The 25,057-nt window shown below is 42.2% G+C and overlaps 1 non-coding gene across 1 annotated transcript; it reads left to right on the forward strand.

The window, feature by feature from the left end:
• The first annotated feature begins 2,708 nt into the window (after window positions 1–2,708).
• On the forward strand, window positions 2,709–2,783 carry Trnat-ugu (transfer RNA threonine (anticodon UGU)). Its single transcript has one exon. It is a non-coding gene; the product is annotated as a tRNA-Thr (tRNA).
• The last annotated feature ends 22,274 nt before the right edge of the window (window positions 2,784–25,057 follow it).

Below are 25,057 nucleotides of genomic sequence, written 5' to 3' on the forward strand. Positions count from 1 at the left end.
TGCACGACACTATCCCTCCCACGCTGCTAAATGTAGGTCGTCGGCAAAATATGACTGCAGTGGAACAAGGGCGTCTGCAGAAATTTCCCCAGGAGGTGGTGGTGGCATTGGTAGTGGTGTGTGTGTGTGTGTGTGTGTGTGTGTGTGTGTGTGGTGTGTGTGTGTGTGTGTGTGTGTGGAGGACTATTACTATGAAACTCACACAGTCCAGACCGCCAAGGAAAATAAACCTTGAGATTTGGAAAGAGTGTTGATCTTATACCGCTTATACTGCATATTTCAAAATTCCACCTCTAAGGGGGAGACGCAGGACATGAAAGGATTTCTGAATCATGTAGCTATTAAGGTAATTTTGAAGCTAGGCATACGAACATTTGTATCTGGTTTCTAGGTCAGAAATAAAGAAATATGTGTTCCAGTATCTTTGGGAATTTAACCTCTATGAGGTGAAATATTGGATGAACATTTTATTTTGAGATAAATAATTATGGAAGAACTATGAAAGTATTTTTAAGGCTACATCTACGAAAATTGGTATTTGACTTCAAGGCTACAAATAAGAAAATACGTGTTTCGGTGTTTTTGGAAGTTCAACCCCTAAGGGGATGAAATAGAGTGAGCTGGTGCGTTTCTGGCGCCAGTTTCCGTCGATCGTTGTTTTGATCTTTGAGTCGCGGTCCAGAGGACACTGCTCCCTAAGCGACTGTAGTAGTTCTCTGTGCAGCCCAACATCGGGCTTACCACGCTTACACTGGACACAGTTGCCAACAAATCGCCTGCCATCGCGATATAGGTTGGGCCAAAACATGTATTCCTGAACTCGGTTCAAGGTCTTGTAGAACCCAAAATGACCCCCGTCCGCCGACTCGTGGAAATATCTGAGTGCCATGCTAACTCGTTCCTGTGGAATACAGACCTTCACTTGGCCACGGTTGGCTCCCCCTTTACACAAGAGGCCCGCACGAAGGCAACAGCTAGTGACGACGTCGCCATCCACAAACTGCTGCATATACGGTCCCCACCCGGCGTCCTCGGCCTCTTTGCCGGCTAAGTCGAAGAAGAAGCCGGGTGTCTCGGAGAGAAGGAAATTCACCCCCAGATCCGGCTCCACGTTTCTGAAAATGGTTCATTATGAAAGCATTATGAAAGCATATCTGACAATTCGTATTCGGCTAATCTGTTACAATTTTTAAAAACTACGTGTTTCACTGGTTTTTAACTTCGAGCATAAGGGGATGAAAATTTTAATGAAATATTTATTGCGTTATATTAAAATATTTTAAATCTGCATCTACGAAAACCGGTATTTCACTTCTCAGTTAGATATAAAGAAATATGCGTTATACAAGCAAGAATACAAACGGCTTGATTAACAAAAACCTTGGACCCCAGCTGTCAGCATTGCTTTTTGGTCATTCAGCAAAAGACCATGCTTCAACGGCGTTAAGTTTAGAAAAGTTTAGAAAGTGTTGCAGTTTATAAAAGACATAAAAAAAACGATTAAAGAAAAAATGCTTTGCAGACCATGAACGGTCTAAGTAAGTAAAGAAGCGGATGATAAGCTAGCTCTTTATGCAAATAAGTTGGTCAGTTTAAGTTCCGAGACATGTCATGCAGCAGGAACGGAATCCTATAGTTGCTACGATTGGCTAAAGGAAAAGTTTTGCAGAATCACGCGAAATCACTTCTGCAAGTGGCTGAGAATCTCGTAATGAATAAAAATTCTGTACTGAGAATTCCAAGGTGGGAGAGGCGAGATTCCTCCCCCCCCCCCTTCCCCCTTCTCAGAATCCTATCCTTCTTTACCTACAGCAAAAAATAAATAAATAAATAAAACTAGAGAAATTTCTACTGTGAAACTATTTGCATACAAGAGAACGGCCATTAAAATTTAACTCTTCAAAGTTTTAAGCCCTGGCCCGTTCGAAAATTCAATTTCTTTGTAGTTGCATTTTTTAAAGGTGTACTTGTCTAGACTCCTGGAACGGAAAGGTTTTTTTTTTTTAATCCGTGCTTTACAAAAGTTTCTACAGTCCATTGTTTGAAGCAGTGTCACGGCTGCCATGAGCCGCGCGGGGTACCCGCCATGTGTCCAACGCCTTGTCACGGCTCGCGCGGCTCCCCCCGTTGGAGGTTCGAGTCCTCCCTCGGGCATGGTTGTGTGTGTGTTGTCCTTAGCATAAGTTACTGTAAGTAGTGTGCAAACATACGGACTGATGGTTCAAATGGCTCTGAGCACTTTGGGACTTAACATCTGAGGTCATCAGTTTCCTAGAACTTAGAACGACTTAAACGTAACTAAATTAAGGACATCACACACATCCATGCTCGAGGCAGGATTTGAACCTGCGACCGTAGCGGTCGCGTGGCTCCCGACTGAAGTGCCTACAACCGCTCGGCCACATCGGCCGGTCTATCATGTATTCTAGAAGAGCTGCAAGGTCGTCAGTGGCGCCTGTTCTTTCTAGAACAGTTACTATCTTCATATCTATGGTTAAACGTCACCCAGCCATTGACCTTCGTCTGTGCGAATGCGCACAGGCTACCGGAAATCTTACGGGAATCGTCACCTTAGTGTGAGCCAGTAATGAGTGGATGGACAAATACCTAATAAGTACATTACGTAATCGGATTGTGGGCGGTTCGGGGTGTGAGTCTCACGGGACGCGTGCGAGGGATAAATTCCTGCAGTCGTGCTGTTCATTTGTGCCCTCGATAGCTCAGATGGATTGAGCGTCTGCCTTGTAAGCAGGAGATCCTGGGTTCGAGTCCCAGTAGCGGCACACTTTTCAGCTGTCCCCATCGAAGTATATCAACAACACCTGTCGGCAGCTGAGGGTTTCAATTAATTATCAGTTGTGTAGGTGATTCGATGAACCCTTTGCCAGGCACTTAAATGTGTTTTGCAGGGTATCCATATAGATGTAGATGATAACTCGTCCCGTGTCGCACGTGCTCAAAAGGATTCATACTGCAGAATGCATGCAAACATACTCACCGAAAATACGGACGAATATCAAGTGCAGGCTGCCGAGTGCTGCATATCCAGCTTAGACAGATCGGCTTCTCCTGCCAAGAAGAACAGGAAGTTGCTGTCTAGGAACAATCAGAGGTAGAGGAAGGGCTGATAAATACTCCTTGAATTGCAGACTAAACGTAAATAACGAAAATACATTTTTGGTAAAAATTGGTCAAAACATAATCGTTTGCCCTCCGTATTGGATTAGCTGTTTTGAATATTGAAAATCTGACTTCAGATTCGTTTTCAGCGACATTAAGAATATATGTGTAACACTCAGTTCATGCAAATCGAAGTAATAATATAACTAAATGTTTTCCCTAAACTTTGAACACTTTTTTTTTCGAGTAACGATTTTCTCAGAACGGCATGCAGCATAAATTAAAAGTGGTTCGATCTCTTAACTTCTACCTCTGACCCCTAAAAGTAAACACTTTTCTTAGGAACTTATAGCTATAATATGACATTTGTTAATATTAACTAATTTTTGTGTAGGCATAAGGAGTGAAACAAACCCCTCAAAATCGAACTCAAAGTTCGAATTAGCACTGTATCGTTAAATTTAAGGTTGTTTCATTGCGGTTAGGTATACGCTCCCATTAATTTTATGTATTATCGACTGATGTTATCCATTTTCAAGTTCAGAGAAATAATGTAGTATCAACTGATGTTACCCATTTTTGAATTCAGGTAATATCTGAGGTGCCACACTGCACGCACTCTGCGTACTCCAGTCTCGCAAGCCCTTGATCAAATCATAATTACGGGCGCCATTTTTTATTGAAAATCTAAAATTAAGCTCATAGTATTGTCACTCGTAATTCCCAAACAGATCGTTCGAATGTATTTTCATTGTCTCAAAAAAAATTTCAAATTTACCCTTTTTTGCTCATTTGTATGAGAACCTGGCCGTAACGCCGGAATATAGTCACTAGATTTTTTTTCAGAGACGCTGTACGTTCGCGAGAAGACTTTCGTTCTGCGCGTGTCGAAGGACATTCCTCAGATATTACTGTGTGTGTGCTACTCAGTCGTGCCATTTAAGTGTACATCTTTGCATAGTTTTCCTTTCACGATGTAAACAGTGTTCCGCTCAGTTGCCAACTGGCCAGTGAGTGGTTCCGAAGGTGTCGGATGTGCGGTGCGTTCGGTCTGCTAGGACAACAGCAGACTGGCGTGGTGCGATGGCAGAAGCAGACACTGAGGGAGCTAGCTGCTGGGACGCCAGCGAACAATTTATGCCAAGTAAGACGAAGAGGACTATTCTAAAATTACGAGCCGTCTAAAAAGTGTTTACCATTGGTAAATCTTGCTGTTGAGTCTGACAAAACTGACAGTTTTTCCTAGAGATACAGGAAATCCCCCCACCCCCACTCAATGAATATTTGGTTGTGATGACAGGCCGATTGGTAGTGTAGCCCGAGATCTAAGTTAGGTTGGAAGGTGGTAATTTGATTGAGAGTTGTTTACGCCAACGATTATGAATGCCGACTAAACGTTGTGCGAGCAGATTGCCCTGTAGCGTAGCCTAGTGTTTCCGTCCGCGCCACATTTAACACACTTTCTCTAACTGTGTACAAAAGTCTCACAACAGCCACGATAACTACGTTTCTGGTGGGGGGAGGGTAGAGTCCACTATGTAACTTTCACGGCAAATTTTAGTAACCGCATAAACTAACCGAAATAGAAGCGTCATTTTAACTATATTTCCTTTTGTGGGAAAATAATGGTTCTCCTCTTTTGGCAGCAACTGTAATATGTAGGCGACTTATTAGTTTTTTTTAAACTCTGAATCATGATCTCAATAGACGCAGTGCTTTTTTTACGTTACTTGATTTGTGGTCTATAGTAAACAATGCAACGAATTGGTAAATTCTTTGAAGTTTGACGTGTGTTACATAGACGACGTCTGCAATGTTCGTAAGGCCAAGCGGTGTCTGTTTTTTTGGCCATGTACTGTATAATTAAGGGGAGGAGGATTATGTTCAAGGAGCAGTGCATCAGCAGTCTATGGAGAAATTGAGAATTTGGATCTAACGAACGGCATGCTCGGGCAGTTCGTGATATTCTGTTGACCACTGTGTAATTCGGACACAGTGATCATTGCCTCTCCCTAGTAACCAGGGGACTCGGGTGCTAATCCTGGTCTGGCACAAATTTTCGACAGTGCCCATTGACTAAAGTCTGTGCCCATTGTCAGCTAATATCATTGTTTCGGTGTTAAATAGTATTTTGTTCGCGATACGTGGTTTAGCTTTTTCATGGATAACAGCTTTGAAAAGCGTACAGGTTATATTGATATTCGCTCGTCGTTAGTCCAAGGCAACTATAGCGATTTATAAACACAGTTGTAGTTCGTATTAAGCCCACATACGTAATTGTGTCCTGTGTTTCTTTACCAAGAACTACTCCGTAAGTAATTCCCCTGTAGTGGTATTTTGTTATAGTATTTTGTTTAAATATTTATAGACTGCAGGCTTGGATGAAATATGAAACACATGTCCGAAGTTCCTGTTGATATTGCAGATACTGTTTCATCCGTACTAGGGGCCAAAACATTTCATCAAATACAGAAGGACACAATTTGTCTCGAGATTTAGCAATTTTTCGTAATAGAGGCCTTGCGTCGATATGTTTTTCTCTAATTCTTGTTTGGACTTAATCTTAAAACACACTAACTCTTCCACCACTTATTCGATATGTGTTTTCATCCCTTTCGTAGCCTAGAGTTCCTAAACGGTCGATAATATTAATAATTTCCTTTCTCAATTTTATTTTCTGTAAAATCTCCTGTTTATGGTTATTGCTAACATGTTTCACGTTCTCACTTTTATTATTTTTATTTTTCTAGTTTTGTGCCTTGTAGCCAAATTTTCTTTGAATCTGGTTTTCAATTCTGAAATAGTAACAGTTGAAGGTCAAGAGAAGATTGCGGTCTATTTGAGGAGAGTGGCTTGGAGATTTTTTATAACAGACGTATACAGGTCATGGGGATCCTTACCTATATACATTTACTTCGAGTGTGATGTAGCCCATTCTCTTGTCATGATCTCGGCTGTATCGTAGCACATTGTCTCGGTTAGGTTGGAGATTTCTGTTGAGAGTTGCCGAAGTCAACGAAAGTGATTACAAAGTAAACACTGTGCTAACAGAACGATCTGTAGCGTAGTCCAACACGTTCTTTCTGTCCTTTTAAAGCCTCTTTTAATTAAAAATAACTAAAGCTGCAAGATACAATCACAAAAACTGTATTACGTAATAGAGTAATCCCAGACTATTGTTGTGTAAGTTGTGTGCGTACACTATTTTTTTTGTCAGTGAATATACACTTTTTTACTCATTTGCTGGGTTTCAGTTTTCCCCGTTTTCTGGCAAAAAACCTTTTCCTGTGAAGGGCCCATTAGCTTGTCGGTTATATTTGTGACATTCTCGACGGTCAGTAATTTCGTGATAGTCCATCCACCGGCGTCATTGTTAACATCGGATATAGATTTAAGTATTAGGAAGGCTAATATGAAGCTAATGCATGAGTAGGTCTAATAATTAATAAAAATAGGAATGCGGGTAAGCTACTACATACAGCATAGTGAACGCATTGTTGTGGCCAAGATAGCCACGAATCCCACGCCTACCAAAGTCGTAAAAGTAGTCTTCAGATGATGAAGAAATTGATGGAATGTGTGATGAGATAAAAGAAATCATTCAGATAGTGATGGGAGATGAAAATTTAATATTAATGGGTGACTGGAATTCGACAGTAGGAAATGGAAGAAAAGGAAACCTAGTAGGTGAATATGGAATGGGGGTAAAAAATTAAAGAGGAAGCCGCCTGGTAGGCTTTTGCCCAGAGCATAACTTAAACACTAGATCGCGTGTTAAAATCATGAAAGAAGGTTGTATACGTGGAAGAGACCTGGAGATACTGCAATATTTCATATAGATTATATAATGGTAAGACAGAGATTTAGGAACCATATTTTAAATTGTATGACATTTCCAGGGGCAAATGTGAACTCTGATCACAATATATTGATTATGAACTGTAGATTAAAACTGAAGAAACTGGAAAAAGTTGGGAATTTAAGGAGATGGGACCTGAAAGAACTGACAGAATCAGAAGTTGTACAGTGTTTCAGGAAGAGCATTAGGGAACGATCTACAGAAATGGGGGAACGTAAATACAGTATGATGGGGGATCTGAGTGGTGTACTGTCAAGGGGAGGGGGTTCCTCAGGCAGGGATCAGTGTTGGGGCCGCTGTAGTTCCTTATTTATATAAATGATATGCCCTCAAGTATTACGGGTAACTCTAAAATATTTTTGTTTGCTGATGACACTAGCTTGGTAGTAAAGGATGTTGTGTGCAACATTGACTCCGTTTCAAGTAGTGCAGTACATGACCTCAGTCAATGGCTTGTAGAAAATAAACTAACGTTAAATCACAGTAAGATTCAGTTTTTACAGTTTCTAACACACAATTCAACAAAACCTGACGTTTTAATATCACAGCATAGGCATATGATTAGTGAAACTGAACGGTTCAAATTCCTAGGTGTTCAAATAAATAGTAAGGTGTTGTGGAAAGCCCACGTTCAGGATCTTGTTCAAAGACTTAATACTGCCATTTTCACTATTCGAACGGTACCGAAAGTGAGTGATACTTCGCCAAGTAAATTGGTCTACTTTGCTTATTTCCATTCACTTATGTCGTATGGTATTATGTTTTTGGGTAACTCTTCCCATTCTAGAACGATATTTTTGGCTCAGAAACGAGAGGTTCGGGCAAAAAGTGGTGTGAGTTCACGAACCTCTTGTCGACCTCTGTTCAGGGAGTCTGGGTATTTTGACATTGGCCTCTCAATATGTATATTCCTTATTGTCGTTTCTTGTTACCAATATTAGTTTATTTCCAACAATAAGCAGCTTTCACTCGGTTAATACTCGGGAGAAATCAAACCTCCATTTGGATCGGACTTCCTTAACTCTTGTGCAAAAATGTGTGCAGTATACTGCTGCATCCATTTTCAATAAGCTGCCACTCGAATTCAAAAATCTTTGCAGTAATCCACGCGCTTTCAAATCGAAACTGGAGTGTTTCCTCATGGGTCACTCCTTCTATTCTGTCGAGGAGTTAATTGAAAAATTAAGCTGATTCTCATTGTACTGCTGATAGCGTTTGCTTAAACTTATGGACTGATTTTCTCTCAGGTTCATGAACATGTATTTTTATCTGTTATTACTTTTATGTTGTAAGTTCATGTGTCGCCCTAACCGCCGTCTGCTTCACGTCTGCTGTGCAGCGAGCTACCTTAATTTAAGTATTAACTGTATTTTTCTTACTTGTCACTTCTTCTTCCGTGTGTTTTTGCTTTTGCTGCCTCGGAGTGTAGCGGCAGTGGGGAGTCTAGTGCGTCGCATGGTGCACCCCAGGTGTTAGATGCTTCACCCACTGTCCCTGCTGTCGAGACATCTTCGCGGGTACCGGGCGCGGCTGGCCACCCTCTCCCCAAGGGGAGTGGCGGGTTCAGCGGCGTTCGCGGCGCACGAGGCGGAGGGTCAATGTGGAGGCTGGCCGTGTGGCATCGCCCGCTCTGCCTGTGAATGGACATGTGGCTGCTCCTTCAGCAAGGTCCGAGCAGGCACACGGGGGGAGGGGTTTATTAGTTATTGGGAGCTCCAACGTTAGGCTGGTGATGGAGCCCCTTAGGGAAATAGCGGAATGGTCGGGGAAGAAGGCCAGTGTTCACTCTGTGTGCTTGCCGGGGGGTCTCATCCGAGATGTGGAGGGGGCCCTACCGGCGGCGATAGAGAGCACTGGGTGCACCCGACTGCAAATTGTTGCTGATGTCGACACCAATGACTCCTGCCGTCTGGGTTCAGAGGTCATCCTCAGTTCGTACAGGCGGTTGGCGGAGTTGGTGAAGGCGGAAAGCCTCGCTCGCGGGGTGGAATCAGAGCTAACTATTTGTAGTATCGTTCCCAGAACCGATCGCGGTCCTCTGGTTTGGATCCGAGTGGAAGGCTTAAACCAGAGGCTCAGACGATTGTTCGGAGAGCTGGGGTGCAAATTTCTCGACCTCCGCAATGGGGTGGAGAAATGTATGGTCCCCCTGAATAGGTCAGCCGTGCACTACACGCCGGAAGCGGCTACGAGGGTAGCGGAGTACGTGTGGAGTGCACATGGGCTTTTTATTAGGTTAGAGAATTCCCTCCCTAGGCCCGACAAGACGCCTCCTGAGACGCGGCAAGGCAGGAGTAGGCAAAATGCGACAGGGAATAACAATATTAATGTGCTAATAGTAAACTGCAGGAGCGTCTATAGAAAGGTCCCAGAACTGCTCTAATTAATAAACGGTCACAACGCCCATATAGTACTAGGGACAGAAAGTTGGCTGAAACCACATGTAAACAGTAATGAAATCCTAAACTCCGATTAGAATGTATATCGCAGAGAAAGGCTGGACAGTAAAGGGGGAGGCGTGTTTATAGCGATAAGAAGTGCAATAGTATCGAAGGAAATTGACGGAGATTCTAATTGTGAAATGATTTGGGTGAAGGTCACGGTTAAAGCAGGCTCAGACATGATAATTGGATGTCTCTATAGGCCACCAGGCTCAGCAGCTGTTGTGGCTCAGCACCAGAAGAATAATTTGGAAAATATTTCGAGTAGATTTCCCCACCACGTTATAGTTCTGGGTGGAGATTTTAATTTGCTGGATATAGACTGGGAGACTCAAACGTTCATAACGGGTGGCAGGGACAAAGAATCTAGTGAAATATTTTTAAGTGCTTTATCTGAAAACTACCTTGAGCAGTTAAACAGAGAACCGACTCGTGGCGATAATATATTAGACGTTCTGGTGACAAACAGACCCGAACTATTTGAATCAGTTAATGCAGAACAGGGAATCAGCGATCATAAAGCGGTTACTGCAACGACGATTTCAGCCGTAAATAGAAATATTAAAAAAGGTAATAAGATTTTTCTGTTTAGCAAAAGTGACAAAAAGCAGATTACAGAGTACCTGACGGCTCAACACAAAAGTTTTGTCTCAAGTACAGATAGTGTTGAGGATCAGTGGACAAAGTTCAAAACCATCGTACAATATGCGTTAGATGAGTATGTGCCAAGCAAGATCGTAAGAAATGGAAAAGAGCCACCGTGGTACGACAACCGAGTTAGAAAACTGCTGCGGAAGCAAAGGGAACTTCACAGCAAACATAAACATAGCCAAAGCCTTGCAGACAAACAAAAATTACGCGAAGCGAAATGTAGTGTGAGGAGGGCTATGCGAGAGGCTTTCAGTGAATTCGAAAGTAAAGTTCTATGTACTGAATTGGCAGAAAATCGTAAGAAATTTTGGTCCTATGTCAAAGCGGTAGGTGGATCAAAACAAAATGTCCAGACACTCTGTGGCCAAAATGGTACTGAAACAGAGGATGACAGACTAAAGGCCGAAATACTAAATGTCTTCTTCCAAAGCTGTTTCACAGAGGAAGACTGCACTGTGCTTCCTTCTCTTGAAGTCGCATAGTTGACAAAATGGTAGATATCGAAATAGACGACAGAGGAATAGAGAAACAATTAAAACCGCTCAAAAGAGGAAAGGCCGCTGGTCCTGATGGGATACCAGTTCGGTTTTACACAGTGTACGCGAAGGAACTTGCCCCCCTTCTTGCAGCGGTGTACCGTAGGTCTCTAGAATAGCGAAGCGTTCCAAAGGATTGGAAAAGGGCACAGGTCATCCCCGTTTTCAATAAGGGACGTCGAACAGATGTGCAGAACTATAGACCTATATCTCTAACGTCGATTAGTTGTAGAATTTTGGAACACGTATTATGTTCGAGTATAATGACTTTTCTGGAGACTAGAAATCTACTCTGTAGGAATCAGCATGGGTTTCGAAAAAGACGGCCGTGTGAAACCCAGCTCGCGCTATTCGTCCACGAGACTCAGAGGGTCTTAGACACGGGTTCACAAGTAGATGCCGTGTTTCTTGACTTCCGCAAGGCGTTTGACACAGTACCCCACAGTCGTTTAATTAACAAAGTAGGAGCATACGGACTATCAGATCAGTTGTGTGCTTGGATCGAGGAGTTCCTAGATAACAGAACGCAGCATGTCATTCTCAATGGAGAGAAGTCTTCCGAAGTAAGAGTGATTTCAGGTGTGCCTCACGGGAGTGTCATAGGGCCGTTGCTATTCACAATATTCATAAATACCTGGTGAGTGACATCGGAAAGTCTCTGAGGCTTTTTGCAGATGATGCTGTGGTGTATCGAGAGGTTGCAATAATGGAAAATTGTACTGATATGCAGGAGGATCTGCAGCGAATCTACGCATGGTGCACGGAATGGCAATTGAATCTCAATGTAGACAAGTGTAATGTGATGCGAATACATAGAACGATAGGTCCCTTATCATTTAGCTACAAAATAGCAGGTCAGCAACTGGAAGCAGTTAATTCCATAAATTATCTGGGAGTACGCATTAGGAGTGATTTAAAATGTCGACTGTCAATGGTAAGAAAAGTGTTTCTAAAGAAGAAAAATTTGTTAACATCGAGTATAGCTTTAGGTATCAGGAAGTCTTTTCTCCGAGTATTTGTATGGAGTGTAGCCACGTATGGAAGTGAATAATGGACAATAAATAGTTTGAACAAGAAGAGAATAGAAGCTTTCGAAATGTGGTGCTACAGAAGAATGCTGAAGATTAGATGGGTAGATCACATAACTAATGTGGAGGTATTGAATAGGATACTGGAGAAGAGAACTTTGTGGCACAACTTGACTAGAAGATGGGGTCGGATGGTAGGACACGTTCTGAGACATTAAGGAATCACCAATTTAATATTGGAGGGCAACGTGAAGGGTAAAAATCGAGGAGGGAGACCAGGAGATGAATACACTAAGCAGATTCACAAGGATGTAGGTTGCAGTTGGTACTGGGAGATGAAGCTTCCACACGATACAGTAGCATGGAGAGCTACATCAAACCAGTTTGTGGACTGAAGACAACAACAACAACAACAACAACAACAACAAGGTATTTGTCTCATGTGTAACCTTCAACAGAAGTGGGGCAGACAAGAGGGTTAGATTATATGTACTTTCCATTGAAATTGATCCATAATGGGGAGATACTCAATGGGAAAATAATATGCTAATTTATTATCCACAGACCGCAAATGGACTGATCATGAACGAGGAATGAAAATTTGGTCACACTTCTGATAGTACACGTATTATTTGACCCCCCCCCCCTCTCTCTCTCTCTCTCTCTCTCTCTCTCTCTCTCTCTCTCTCTCTCTCTCTCTCTCTCTCTCTCTCTCTCTCTCTCTCTCTCTCTCTCTCTCACACACACACACACACACACACACACACACACACACACACACACACACTCAATCGCGCGCGCGCGCTTGTTCTACTAAGTAATTCAATTCATTAATGGTGTCGGAAGAGATGGTTAGCAAGAAATCCTTTAGGCTCCTCGTAAACTGAAATCTGTCAGTAGTAAAGCTTTTTATGGCTGTCGGCAAGTTATTGAAAACATCGTTCTCCTTAATGATGGAGACTTTCTTGCACCAAAGTAATTAACTTACCAATTTTTGTGGAGATTATTCACTTCTAGTTATGACTTCATGAAATGAGCTGTTGATTTGAAAATATTCATTTGTTTTTAAACACAATATTCACGGGGAGAACGTATCTTCCATCTCCACCAGTTAACTGATCTATTTATATGACCCTTATTCTAAGTTGTGTTATATTAACGGTAAAACACAAAACATTTCTTACATGCATTTCCACTATTTTCCAACAAGCTGACAATTTTTCATGAATAATATATTAATAGTGAAATTTTTAGAAAAATTTTGAAAGACAGGTTTTGCGGGCAAATTTCAAAAATTAAAAGACCATAGTGTTCATTATAATACAATTTCTCCATGGTTTTTAATTCCTACTCCGAAGTTTTCTTTTGTTTCCTTTACTGCTTGCTCAGCAAACAGATTGAATAACATCGGGGATAGGCTACAACCCTGTCTCACTCTCTTCCCAACCACTGCTTCCCTTTCATATCCCTCGACTCTTCATGCCCTCGAGTAAGAAAACTGGTCGTTAGAATTCCATGGTTCTGGGATAAATGGTTTGAGAGGAAAGGTACATTTAGTTAGAAAAGTTACGGAAAATTTAAAGTTGTATTGCACTTACCGTCGTACATGCGCTCATTTAAATTCATAGTTTCTTTCACTTTCCAATAGTACGCATGCTGTACATAAACATAACATTTGTTTCATGATATTTACTTTTTTATTTCTTGCAAGTCTTCTAGAACTTCTTTCGAAAACTTTGTGGGTAGATCTTGGCATTTGTTTTGTTCAGAAACGTTATTACTCTAGCAAACAACTGACTACGAGACAAGAAAAAATGTATTCAATAGGTGAAAGCTCAAAGCTACGGGTAAAATGTCCCTAGGCTTATCATCTCAAAGAAGAGATGGCACAGAGAAACAAGTGGGCATGTCTTACATAGCAAGCTGCCATTTAAACCGACATTTAGAACCTTCAAATACGGATTTGGACTAAAATACTTTCATATTCACACTAAGTGTAAATAAAACTGGTACAATCACCAATAAACAAAATTATTTTCATTGTTTTCGGGGTTCCTTTTGCCTTTCGGAATAAATATATTGCGAATCAGCAGTTAACATGCCTGGTTCCCCAAACAGAAGACGACTAGAAACTTCCGAAATGTGGTGGTGTAGAAGAATGCTAAAAAAGTTTTGATCGAATAGCTGATGGGGAGATACGAAATCAGATTAGGGAGCAGAGAAATTAATGGCACAAATTGACAAAAAGAAGCGATCGTGGGTAAATGTCATATTTCGATTCCACCCATCCGCTGTGACCCACGACGTTCTGCATGACGTTGATTAGTTGCATTTCGAAGGATACCAGTGGCCTTATTAAATGTCAACTGCGATTGCCTTCGTTTCTAGAGCAATTTATAATGTTCGTTAACTATGATTTTTTTCGGAATATATCGTGATGAACTCTGGGAGGAACCACAGAACACAGCTTAAATTGTCGTTGAAGAAACGAGTAGTGATTGTATTTTTATCTTTCTTATCCGACACGTTGGGGAATCCAAGGTATAATGGGGTACACAGTTGAAAACTTTGATTAAATGTACAAAATTGATAAATAAGAGAGTTACAAATTTTTATATGAACACATTATGATGTATTAATCACAAAAATACAAGAACATTGCCATAAAATAAAACAACAATATTTTCTCACTCAAAAACAGAAATTTATAACATTTGCACGCGTCACAATGGGGTGGTAAATACAAGTGATTACAAAAACGTATAAAATTATCCGAAATGCAGAAAATATTGGCTTGCTCGTTATTTTTTTTAGTTTAAAGTGAGTATTAATGTCAAACTACAGTTTTCATGAATCGTATCCTTTCCTTGAGGCTGTTTACAAAATTCACACACGGGGAGACACTCATCATCTTCGCTATCTATTCCTGCACAAGAATCGTGTGTCAGTTTTTTGCAGGTGGAACAAGCGACCCAACTTCCAACTGATTTTGAATATAACCCACCACAATATACACATTGACAGTCAGAACTTTCCTCATAATCACTCTCGTTAGTATTGTATTCTCTCCCCTTTTTTCCATTTACCTTCAGAATCTTTCTCTCTTTTTTGAGTTCTTAATTTTATTCTCTTTCGCAGAAAGTTTTCTGTTTGCTCTTTCTTCTTTGTCAATGTTCTTTTTTCTATTTCTCCCATTAATGACTTTTAACTCTTTTTTTGTACGGCGAATCAGTTAAAACAACGTTGTTCCCCCTTTTCAGTCTCGCTCTTTTCTTGCTTTCGTTAACTTTTGACAAGAAAATCAGAATCTCAGGTGAAATATGAAATGAGGAGGTTGTGTTGTCAGTTGTCATCCAAGAGCACCCAAGATTAGAACAATTAGCCCCAATAACTTTGTTATTCTTAGGCGGCAGTTCATTGTAACAATTCGCTGAAACCTCGTCCCCTTGATTATCCAGCCCGTTTGAGTCGTCTTTCTCAGCTGGTGTGCTAGGTGAAGGCAATTCCAATTGTTCAGATATAATAACCTCTTTATCTGACGGCCTATCACGTCCGCTGTCAGTTGTGTGTGCCGGGAGGAAGTGTGCGTCGTGAATATGGATGGGTCCGTGGGCCATATTGCAGTAGCTTAGAAACCTTTAATAGCGGTTTTCATTGTTGCGCTTTAGACGAAAGCTGAACCAAAAAGCGTTGAAATTTCAAAGATAGTTACGACTTTCGCTGCATGGTTCCGTAGCCATTTTCGAAGCTGATCACTATAACGAGGATTTATAAAACAAACATCAAGCGGCTGAAGTCTGTGAGAGCAATGTGGTGGTAAAGAAACGCCACTCTCCCTCGCGTAGTCCATAACGTCAATGTTCGTGGTATGTGCTGAGTGGCCATCTGATATAAGGAGAACTGGGACCTGCTTTGATGCCTTAGAAAATACCACTAATTGTGGAAACCATACAAATAAGGACTCTGTGGCCATACATGCTGTGCTGTGGACCTCAGCGCAACCTCCTGCTGCCTGTCCTAACTCAAATTCTTTCTGCTTCTTCTTTCGTGGAAAAATAATCGTAGGAGGAATGTCAGCTCCGCTTGCTGACGTACTAATGAGGCTGGTTGCAGTTTTGCCCCTTTCTGCAGATGTTAACGATCGCACTGGACGGTTCCCTTTGCAAGCTGCGATGTTCGATTAGTTTTTAGCATTAACCGAGACGCCTGTTCCATCACAATTAGTTATTTGAGAAGTCATTAGTTTGTGATTGTCAGTTACATCTGTAAGCAACGAAAAAAACCTATCGACAGCTACTTTATTAAAATCCATGATTCTTGTACCAGATGTTGCTTCGGGCTTGCGAACAAACCCGCATTTGCTTCTTCATTGTTTCATGATGTAATAAAGATTTCGATTTGTTTTGCTCGAAATTTTCGAAAAGGTATCTGTGAAACGTGCAAAAATTGAAATGGCAAAACTGTGCACCTGCCGAAATACGAGTGCGTATACTCATTTGAAAAAATGTTCCTAAACTGCTTCTGATACGCTAGAGGTTACCTCACAGTAAACAGCAATTGTAGTTGACCATTTGCCTGCACCGTATAAAGTACGGCCAATAAAATATTTTTGTAGGGAGGACACATCATCTCATCCTAAATGGAGAGTTCATCTATACGTGTAAAAGTAACCACTTGTGCCAGAGGGAAGCGTGTTGGGAGCCTTACTGTTCATGTTGTATATTAACATTACAGATAATATAAGAAAGCTCACATATTTCGAAAATGATGCCGATATCGACATTGAGGTAACAAAGGTCGTGTGAAGCGATATGCACATACAGGGGATAGTAAAAATGTGACCACCTATACTTGCATCTACATGGATACTCTGCAAATCACATTTAAGTGCCTGGCAGGTTGTTCATCGAACCACCTTCACAAGTCTCTATTATTCCAATCTCGCATAGCACCCGGAAAGAATGATCACCTGTGTCTTTCCATACGAGCTCTGACTTCCCTTATTTTATCGTTGTGGTCGTTTCTCCCTACGTAGGTCGGTGTCAACAAAATATTTTCGCATTCGGAGGAAAAAGTTGGTGATTGGAATTTCGTGAGAAGATTCCGTCGCAAAGAAAAACGCTTTTCTTTTAATGATGTCCAGCCAAAATCCTGTATCATTTGTGTGACACACTCTCTCATATTTCGCGATAATAGGAGGACGTGCTGCCTTTCTTTGGACTTTTTCGATCTACTCCGTCAGTCCGATCTTTTAAGGATCCCACATTTCCCAGCAGTATTCTAAAAGAGGACGGACAAGCGTAGTGTAGGCAGTGTCCTTTGTAGGTCTGTTACGTTTTCTAAGTGTTGTGCCAATAAAACGCAGTCTTCGGTTAGCCTTAACCGCAACATTTTATATGTGTTCTTTCCAATTTAAGTTGTTCGTTATTGTATAATAATAATGGCGTGTGACGAGGGCCTCCCATCGGGTAGATCGTTCGCCTGGTGCAAGTCTTTCGATTTGACGCCACTTCGGCGACTTGCGCGTCGATGGGGATGAAATGATGATTAGTACAACACAACACCCAGTCCCTGAGCGGAGAAAATCTCCGACCCAGCCGGGAATCTAACCCGGTCTTTTAGGATTGACAGTCTGTCGTGCTGACCACTCAGCTACCGCGGGCGGACGTTAGTTATTGTAACACCTAGTTAGTTAGTTGACTTTACGGCTTTTAGATTAGACTACAACTTCTCTGATAGTGATTGGTCCATTCTGCTTCACCAGCAATATTGCGGGATCAGTAACGACCTGATTTGCGGATATTGCGGGCGTACCTTAACTGGCTTCTGTCTTCATTGATTAGCGGCTACCTATGAAATGGTTGTACCACTCCTTTAGCCCTGCAGTACCCATTACTTTGTCCACAAACACACGATGGTTTCAACTTGAGAATCGCCAAGCTTGGAGCCAAATGTGATGTAAAGACGTCATTTTGCTCAGAATACTAAATCCAACGTGTACGACTTGCAAGTGTTCCGAAGTAGTGGAGAAAATCAGGTATGTGTGCTAAATATGCCTGAAAACATGAGCCCATGCGCGCCCTGATACCATTGTTGATTTCAACAATTAAAAAAGGTCGGATATTTTTTGAACAGCTCATGTATATAAGCCATCGCCAGTGATGTCGAAAGAGCAAGATACCCCTAACTACGCCAGTTGTATAGGTAGTTCGAATGGAGCGGTCTATTGTCTGACGTATCTCCATAACAGCTCCGAACCGAATACCCCAAAGTTCGACAAATGGTTCAAATGGCTCTGAGCACTATGGGTCTTAACATCTATGGTCATCAGTCCCCTAGAACTTACAACTACTTAAACCTAACTAACCTAAGGACATCACAAAACACCCAGCCATCACGAGGCAGACAAAATCCCTGACCCCGCCGTGAATCGAACCCGGGAACCCAGACGCGGAAAGCGAGAACGCTACCTTTACGTCAGGAATCAAGCTGAGCTCAGAAGGGCGCAATTCCGGGGCTGTCTCAGGCCGATACTGATCTTCGGCCTGACGTGGCTGCTTGTCCTGTTCCAGGGGTTGCCCCTCAGTCTGCAAGATCCGAGCAGTCGCAGAGGGTGGTCTTACTGGTAGTTGGGAGCTCCAACGTCAGGCGCGTAATGGGGCCCCTTAGGGATATGGCAGCAAGAGAGGGGAAGAAAACCAATGTGCAATCCGTGTGCATACCGGGGTGAGTCATTCCAGATGTGGAAAGGGTCCTTCCGGATGCCATGAAGGGTACAGGTTGCACCCATTTGCAGGTGGTCGCTCATGTCGACACCAATGATGTGTGTCGCTATGGATCGGAGGAAACCCTTCCTGGCTATCTGATTTGGTGAAGACTGCCAGTCTCGCTAGCCGGATGAAAGCAGAGCTCACCGCTCACCATCTGCAGCATCGTCGACAGGACTGACTGCGGGCCTTTGGTAAAGAGCTGAGTAAAGGGTCTGAATCAGAGGCTGAGATTGTTCTGTGACCGTGTGGGCTGCAGATTCCTCGACTTAAGCCATAGGGTGGTGGGGTTTCGGGTTCCGCTGGATAGGTCAGGAGTCAACTACACGCAACAAGCGGCTACACGGGTAGCAGGGGTTGTGTGGCGTGAGCTGGGCGGTTTTTTAGGTTAGATGGCATTGGGCAAGTACAAAAAGGGCGGCAGCCTCAACGAGTTCGGGGCAAAGCAGGACATGAGGGGACCAAGCAGCAATCGGTATTGTAATGGTAAACTGTCGAAGCTGCGTTGGTAAAGTACCGGAACTTCAAGCGCTGATAGAAAGTACCGAAGCTGAAATCGTTATAGGTACAGAATGCTGGCTGAAACCAGAGAGAAATTCTGCCGAAATTTTTACAAAGGTACAGACAGATATAAAGGATAGATTGCATGCAACCGGTGGTGGAGAGTTAGTCGCTGTTAGTAGAAGTTTATCCTGTAGTGAAGTAGAAGTGGATAGTTCCTGTGAATTATTATGGGTGGAGGTTACACGCAACAGCCGAGCTAGGTTAATAATTGGCTCCTTTTACCGACCTTCCGACTCAGCAGCATTAGCGGCAGAACAACTGAGAGAAAATTTGGAATACATTTCACATCAATTTTCTCAGCAAGTTATAGTCTTAGGTAGAGATTTCAATTTACCAGATATAGACTGGGACACTCAGATGTTTAGGATGGGTCGTAGGGACAGAGCGTCGAGTGACATTATACTGAGTGCGCTATCCGAAAATTACCTCATGCAATTAAACAGAGAACCGACTCGTGGAGATGACATCTAGGACCTACTGATAACAAACAGACCCAAACTTTTCGACTCTGTATGTGCAGAACAGGGATTAGTGATCATAAGGCTGTTGCAACATCCCTGAATATGGAAGTTAATAGGAATATAAAAAGAGGGAGGAAGGCTTACGTGTTTAGCAAGGGTAATAGAAGGCAGATTTCAGTCTACCTAACAGATCAAAACGAAAATTTCTGTTCTGACACTGACAATGTTGAGTATTTTTGGAAAAAGTTCAAGGCAATCGTAAAATGCGTTTTAGACAGGTACGTGTAGAGTAAAACTGTGAGGGACGGGATAAACCCACCGTGGTTCAACAACAAAGTTAGGAAACTACTGCGAAAGCAAAGACAGCTTCACTCCAAGTATAAACGCAGCCAAAACCTCTCAGACAAACAGAAGCTAAACGATGTCAAAGTTAGCGTAAGGAGGGCTATGCGTGAAGCGTTCAGTGAATTCGAAAGTAAAATTCTATGTACCGACTTGACAGAATATCCTAGAAAGTTCTGGTCTCAATTTAAATCAGTAAGTGGTTGGAAACAGCATGTCCAGACACTCCGGGGTGATGATGGCATTGAAACAGAGGATGACAGGCGTAAAGCTGAAATACTAAACACCTTTTTCCAAAGATGTTTCATAGAGGAAGACCGCACTGCAGTTCCTTCTCTAAATCCTAGCACAAACGAGAAAATGGCTGACATCGAAATAAGTGTCCAAGGAGTAGAAAAGCAACTGGAATCACTCAACAGAGGAAAGTCCACTGGACCTGACGGGGTACCAATTCGATTCTACACAGTACGCGAAAGAACTTGCCCTCCCTTTTAACAGCCGTGTACCGCAAGTCTCTAGGGGAACGGAAGGCTCCAAATGATTGGAAAAGAGCACAGGTAGTCCGAGTCTTCAAGAAGGGTCGTAGAGCAGATGCGCAAAACTATAGACCTATATCTCTGACGTCGATCTGTTGTAGAATTTTAGAACATGTTTTTTGCTCGAGTATCATGTCGTTTTTGGAAACCCAGAATCTACTCTGTAGGAATCAACATGGATTCCGGAAACATCCATCGTGTGAGACCCAACTCACTTTATTTGTTCATGAGACCCAGAAAATATTAGATACAGGCTCCCAGGTATATGCTATTTTTCTCGACTTCCGGAAGGCGTTCGATACAGTTCCGCACTGTCGCCTGATAAATAAGGTAAGAGCCCACGGAATATCAGACCAGCTCTGTGGCTGGATTGAAGAGTTTTAACAAACAGAACACAGCATGTTGTTATCACTGGAGAGACGTCTACAGACGTTAAAATAATATCTGGCGTGCCACAGGGGAGTGTTATGGGACCATTACTTTTCACAATATATATATAAATGAGGTAGTAGATAGTGTCGGAATTCCATGCGGTTTTTCGCGGATGATTCTGTAGCATACACAGAAGTTGCAGCATTAGAAAATTGTAGCGAAATGCCGGAAGATCTGCAGCGAATAGGCCCTTGGTGCAGGGAGTGGAAACTGACCCTTAACATATGCAAATGTAATGTATTGCGAATACATAGAAAGAAGGATCCTTTATTGTATGATTATATGATAGCGGATCAAACACTGGTAGCAGTTACTTCTGTAAAATATCTCGGAGTATGCGTGCGGATCGATTTGAAATGGAATGATCATATAAAATTAACTGTTGGTAAGGCGCGTACCAGGTTGAGATCCATTGGGAGAGTCCTTAGAAACTGTAGTTCATCAACAAAGGAGGTGGCTTACAAAACACTCGTTCGACCTATACTTGAGTATTGCTCATCAGTGTGGGATCCGTACCAGATCGGGTTTGCGGAGGAGATAGAGAAGATTCAAAGAAGAGCGGCTCGTTTCGTCACAGGGTTATTTGGTAACCGTGATAGCGTTACGGAGATGTTTGACAAACTCAAGTGCCAGACTCTGCAAGAGAGCCGCTCTACATCGCGGTGTAGCTTGCTCGCCAGATTTCGAGAGGGTGCGTTTCTGGATGAGGTATCGAATATATTGCTTCCCCTTACTTATACCTCCCGAGGAGATCACGAATGTAAAATTAGAGAGAGGCTTTCAGATAGTCTTTCCTCCCGCGAACCATACGCGACTGGAACAGGAAAGGGAGGTAATGACAGTGGCACGTAAAGTGCCCTCCGCCACACACCGTTGGGTGGCTTGCGGAGTATAAATATAGATGTAGATGAGTGTGGTGCGTGATGCGGCGCTCCCCATCCCTATATACCGATCAAATCAGTCACGACTTGAACCGAGCGTGCCCGAACATTGTCCTACAAAATGATGGCCGCCTCCTGCAGAAACCGACGCTGCTTCTTTCTCTCAGTTGCTTTTCAACTTTGTAACACAGTCTGTTTCGTTTTAGAGTCCAAACCGCTTAACAGATATTGTTCAAATTTGTCATGGAGACAGTTTGAACCCTTAGAAAGAACATAGCCCACTTTAAAAAGCAAGAATTTTTTTTTTGAATCAGTGAACGTAAACTACATTAAAACTTACTTATTTTGGTTGTATAACTTAAGAATTCTATAATGTATAAGTACTTCAGTAGTCGCCGCGCGGGATAGTCTCTCAAACGAAATTGCTCCCACGTCCGAGGCCTTTCAATATCACGTCTTCCATTCCGTTTGTAGTTCAGAATATTTTGGGGAAGTCTGGGACGTAGCATTCTCACCAGTCTTCACGATATTTTTGAATTTTTTAGTTTCTGTTGAAAATACTTAATTTTTCTCTAGTATCTTCATTCCTAATCATTTCTTGTTGTGCAGCTCTTCGAATTTCTTAGGAACCTCATCTCTGCCGTGTGATTTTTTTTTTGCTTTTTTTTAAACCATGTTTTCGCTTTCATAGCATAATACAGGAACCGCGACCACGTTATAGAATTTCGGGACAATCTTTTTGTACTTTATTGCCCAATATTCAGATAATAGTGTCACAAACAGCTTAGAATTTGTGTAATTTATTTTAAGTATCAGAGTAAAAATCAGATCTTACAGCGTAGCCTAAATGAAAGATTAAGAGACCAGTTCTAAAGCAGGATTTTCCAAAACTAGTTTTAAACTGACTGAGTATTTTCCTCGGAGTGCACTTATTTTCGTTTTGTTCCTAGAAATTTTAAAGTTGTATTCATTGCATATTTCGTTCAGGTGGTATATAGATCTTTGGAGGTCATTTCGTGAACGTGAATCATGTCATCTACAAACAGAAGCACAATCAGGTATTTCTCATTCGTTATCCCAATTCCTTTGTCTTGTCATAGTTCCTGCTTTCATTTATGAAGAACGAAGTCAATGTAAATACTAAAAATGCTGACTTAATCTGCTCATTTAAATGTATACCGAACGAGCTGCCGCAGTGGTTATTACATGGTATGATGATGATGATGATGATGATTGGTTTTTGGGGCGCTTAACTGCACGGTTATCAGTGCCTGTACAAAGCTCCAACCTTTACACAGTCCAGTTTCGCCACCTTCACGGATGATGATGAAATGATGACACCACAGACACCTACTTCCCGGGCGGAGAAAGCAACCCAGCCGTGAATCGAACCCGGAATCCCATCACCAACAACGCTAGCTTCTACACGACGAGCTGTCAACTAGTACACTAGACTCGCATTCGGGAGGATGACGTTTAAATCCGCATCCGGCCATCCTGATACGTTTTCCGTAACTTTCCTGAATCGCTCCAAGTAAATGCTGGGATGGTTCCTTTGAAAGGGAACGGCGGACTTCTTTTACCCTTCCCTGACGCAGTGCCAACTCCTGCTCCGTCTCTAATGACCTCGACATCGATAGCACATTAAATGCAATCCTCCTTCCGTCCTTCATTTAAAGGCATAGGTTTACGCAATAAGTCGGGCGTTAAAAGTTAAAAACTGCGTACTCGTCTAAGGCAGCATAATTTCATGGCGCGCAAATTATCGAGACTATATTCACCGAGCATTTGTGAAAGGCAGCACGTGGCGACTTCCAACAAACTTCACACATAATTTCGAAACTTGGCGAAACTTTTTTTCCCCTCTGACATCCCTGACATAATGATGAAAGGAAAAAGACTTTTATCACTTCTACATTTTCGCTGATCGTGCAGTAAGGTGTCAGCATCAGGCTTGATGTTTCACTTTATTACTTCTTTACTACTCACTTTATTCGCAACACATTTGTCAGACAGTATCCACAAACGTCGCCGAATGTACCTGAAAATTATAGAATTGTACAACACCTAGTTCAGTACATAAATATTGAGACGTTTTCGAAAAACTAGCTTCTCTTACAACTGAGGGTCTTCAACTGCAAAGGGTTATGTTTCTTCAGGTCAAGTTTTTAACACATTAACTGATACGGAATGTGAACGAACTTCTGAAGGTGTTTTACGAATGGGACTTCCAGTTTTCAGACAGCAATTTGGAGGGGAGAAGGGGGCCGTGGTTACGCGGTCTATTTGGAACTTCAGTGTTTTCGCAAATGATGCTGTTGCCTGTAATAAAGTTCTGTTTGAAAGGAGTCACGCCTTCATAAGATTTCAGTGTAGTGCAAAGCATGACAACTTAGTTTAAATGTTCCCGAAATGTAAAATTGTTCGGTTCACAAAACGATATAACCTTATCCTACGAGTATAGTGCAGCGAGTCAAACTCGCTATCGCTCAACCCACATGAATACCTGGGTGTAAAAATTTCTAGAGATTTGAAATGGAACCGTCACATAGTCGCAGTCTTAGGGAAATACGGTGGATGGCTGCAATTCGTTGGTAGAATTCTAGGAAAATACAATCAGTGTACAAAAGAAATTGCTTACTAATCACGCTTGCGACTCATCCCCGAATATTGCTCGAGATTCTTGGATCCTAATCAGATACAACTGCCCGGCGATACTGAATGTATACAGAGAAGGGCGGCACGAATGGTCACAGGTTTTTTGACCCGTTGGAGAATGTCACACAGTTTCTGATCAAATTGAACAGGCAGGCTCTTGGAAAGAAACGTAAAATATCTAGAGAAAGTCTACTTGGAATATTTCCGGAGGAATCCTTAACTGTTGAATATAGGCGAATGGTAGTCAATGGAGGGAATGACTGCGAATGATCGTTCGATTTGCGTTCTCTTCCGTAGGCTGCGATGCAAACCAATCCTGGTCATATTCCCGGTGTGAGATGTAGTTGGCAGCTCTGTAAATGCTGACCGGTGAGTCGCTTAAAGCCCAGGTGAAATTAATCTCGGAGGGACACATCACGCTCTCAACCGACTAAGCTTGTCCCCTAAGGATCGCCTAGAGCCTGTGACTAGTGCATTGAATGTAAATACGGAAAACTGCAAAAACTCACTTTTTCAACTATTTGTAATTCCATTAACTAGTTTTGTAACCTTTACAGACTCATCTTCAAATGTGGCACACAGAATTTCCGTCTCTCTGGCGTGGAGACAGAGCGACAGTTACATGGCGACATGTGTCGGAAAACCAGTTATTCCACTTACTGACTAACGGACAGTTCATGGTAGACACAGACTATCCCGTGGAAGAGTAAAGTATCTCGAGGAGACCTAATTAGAAAGTTTCTAGAACTGACGTTACATGATGAAAGTAGGAATGGAATAT

The sequence above is a fragment of the Schistocerca gregaria genome, unplaced genomic scaffold (assembly GCF_023897955.1).
Source record: "Schistocerca gregaria isolate iqSchGreg1 unplaced genomic scaffold, iqSchGreg1.2 ptg000562l, whole genome shotgun sequence".
NCBI classification, from domain to species: domain Eukaryota; kingdom Metazoa; phylum Arthropoda; class Insecta; order Orthoptera; family Acrididae; genus Schistocerca; species Schistocerca gregaria.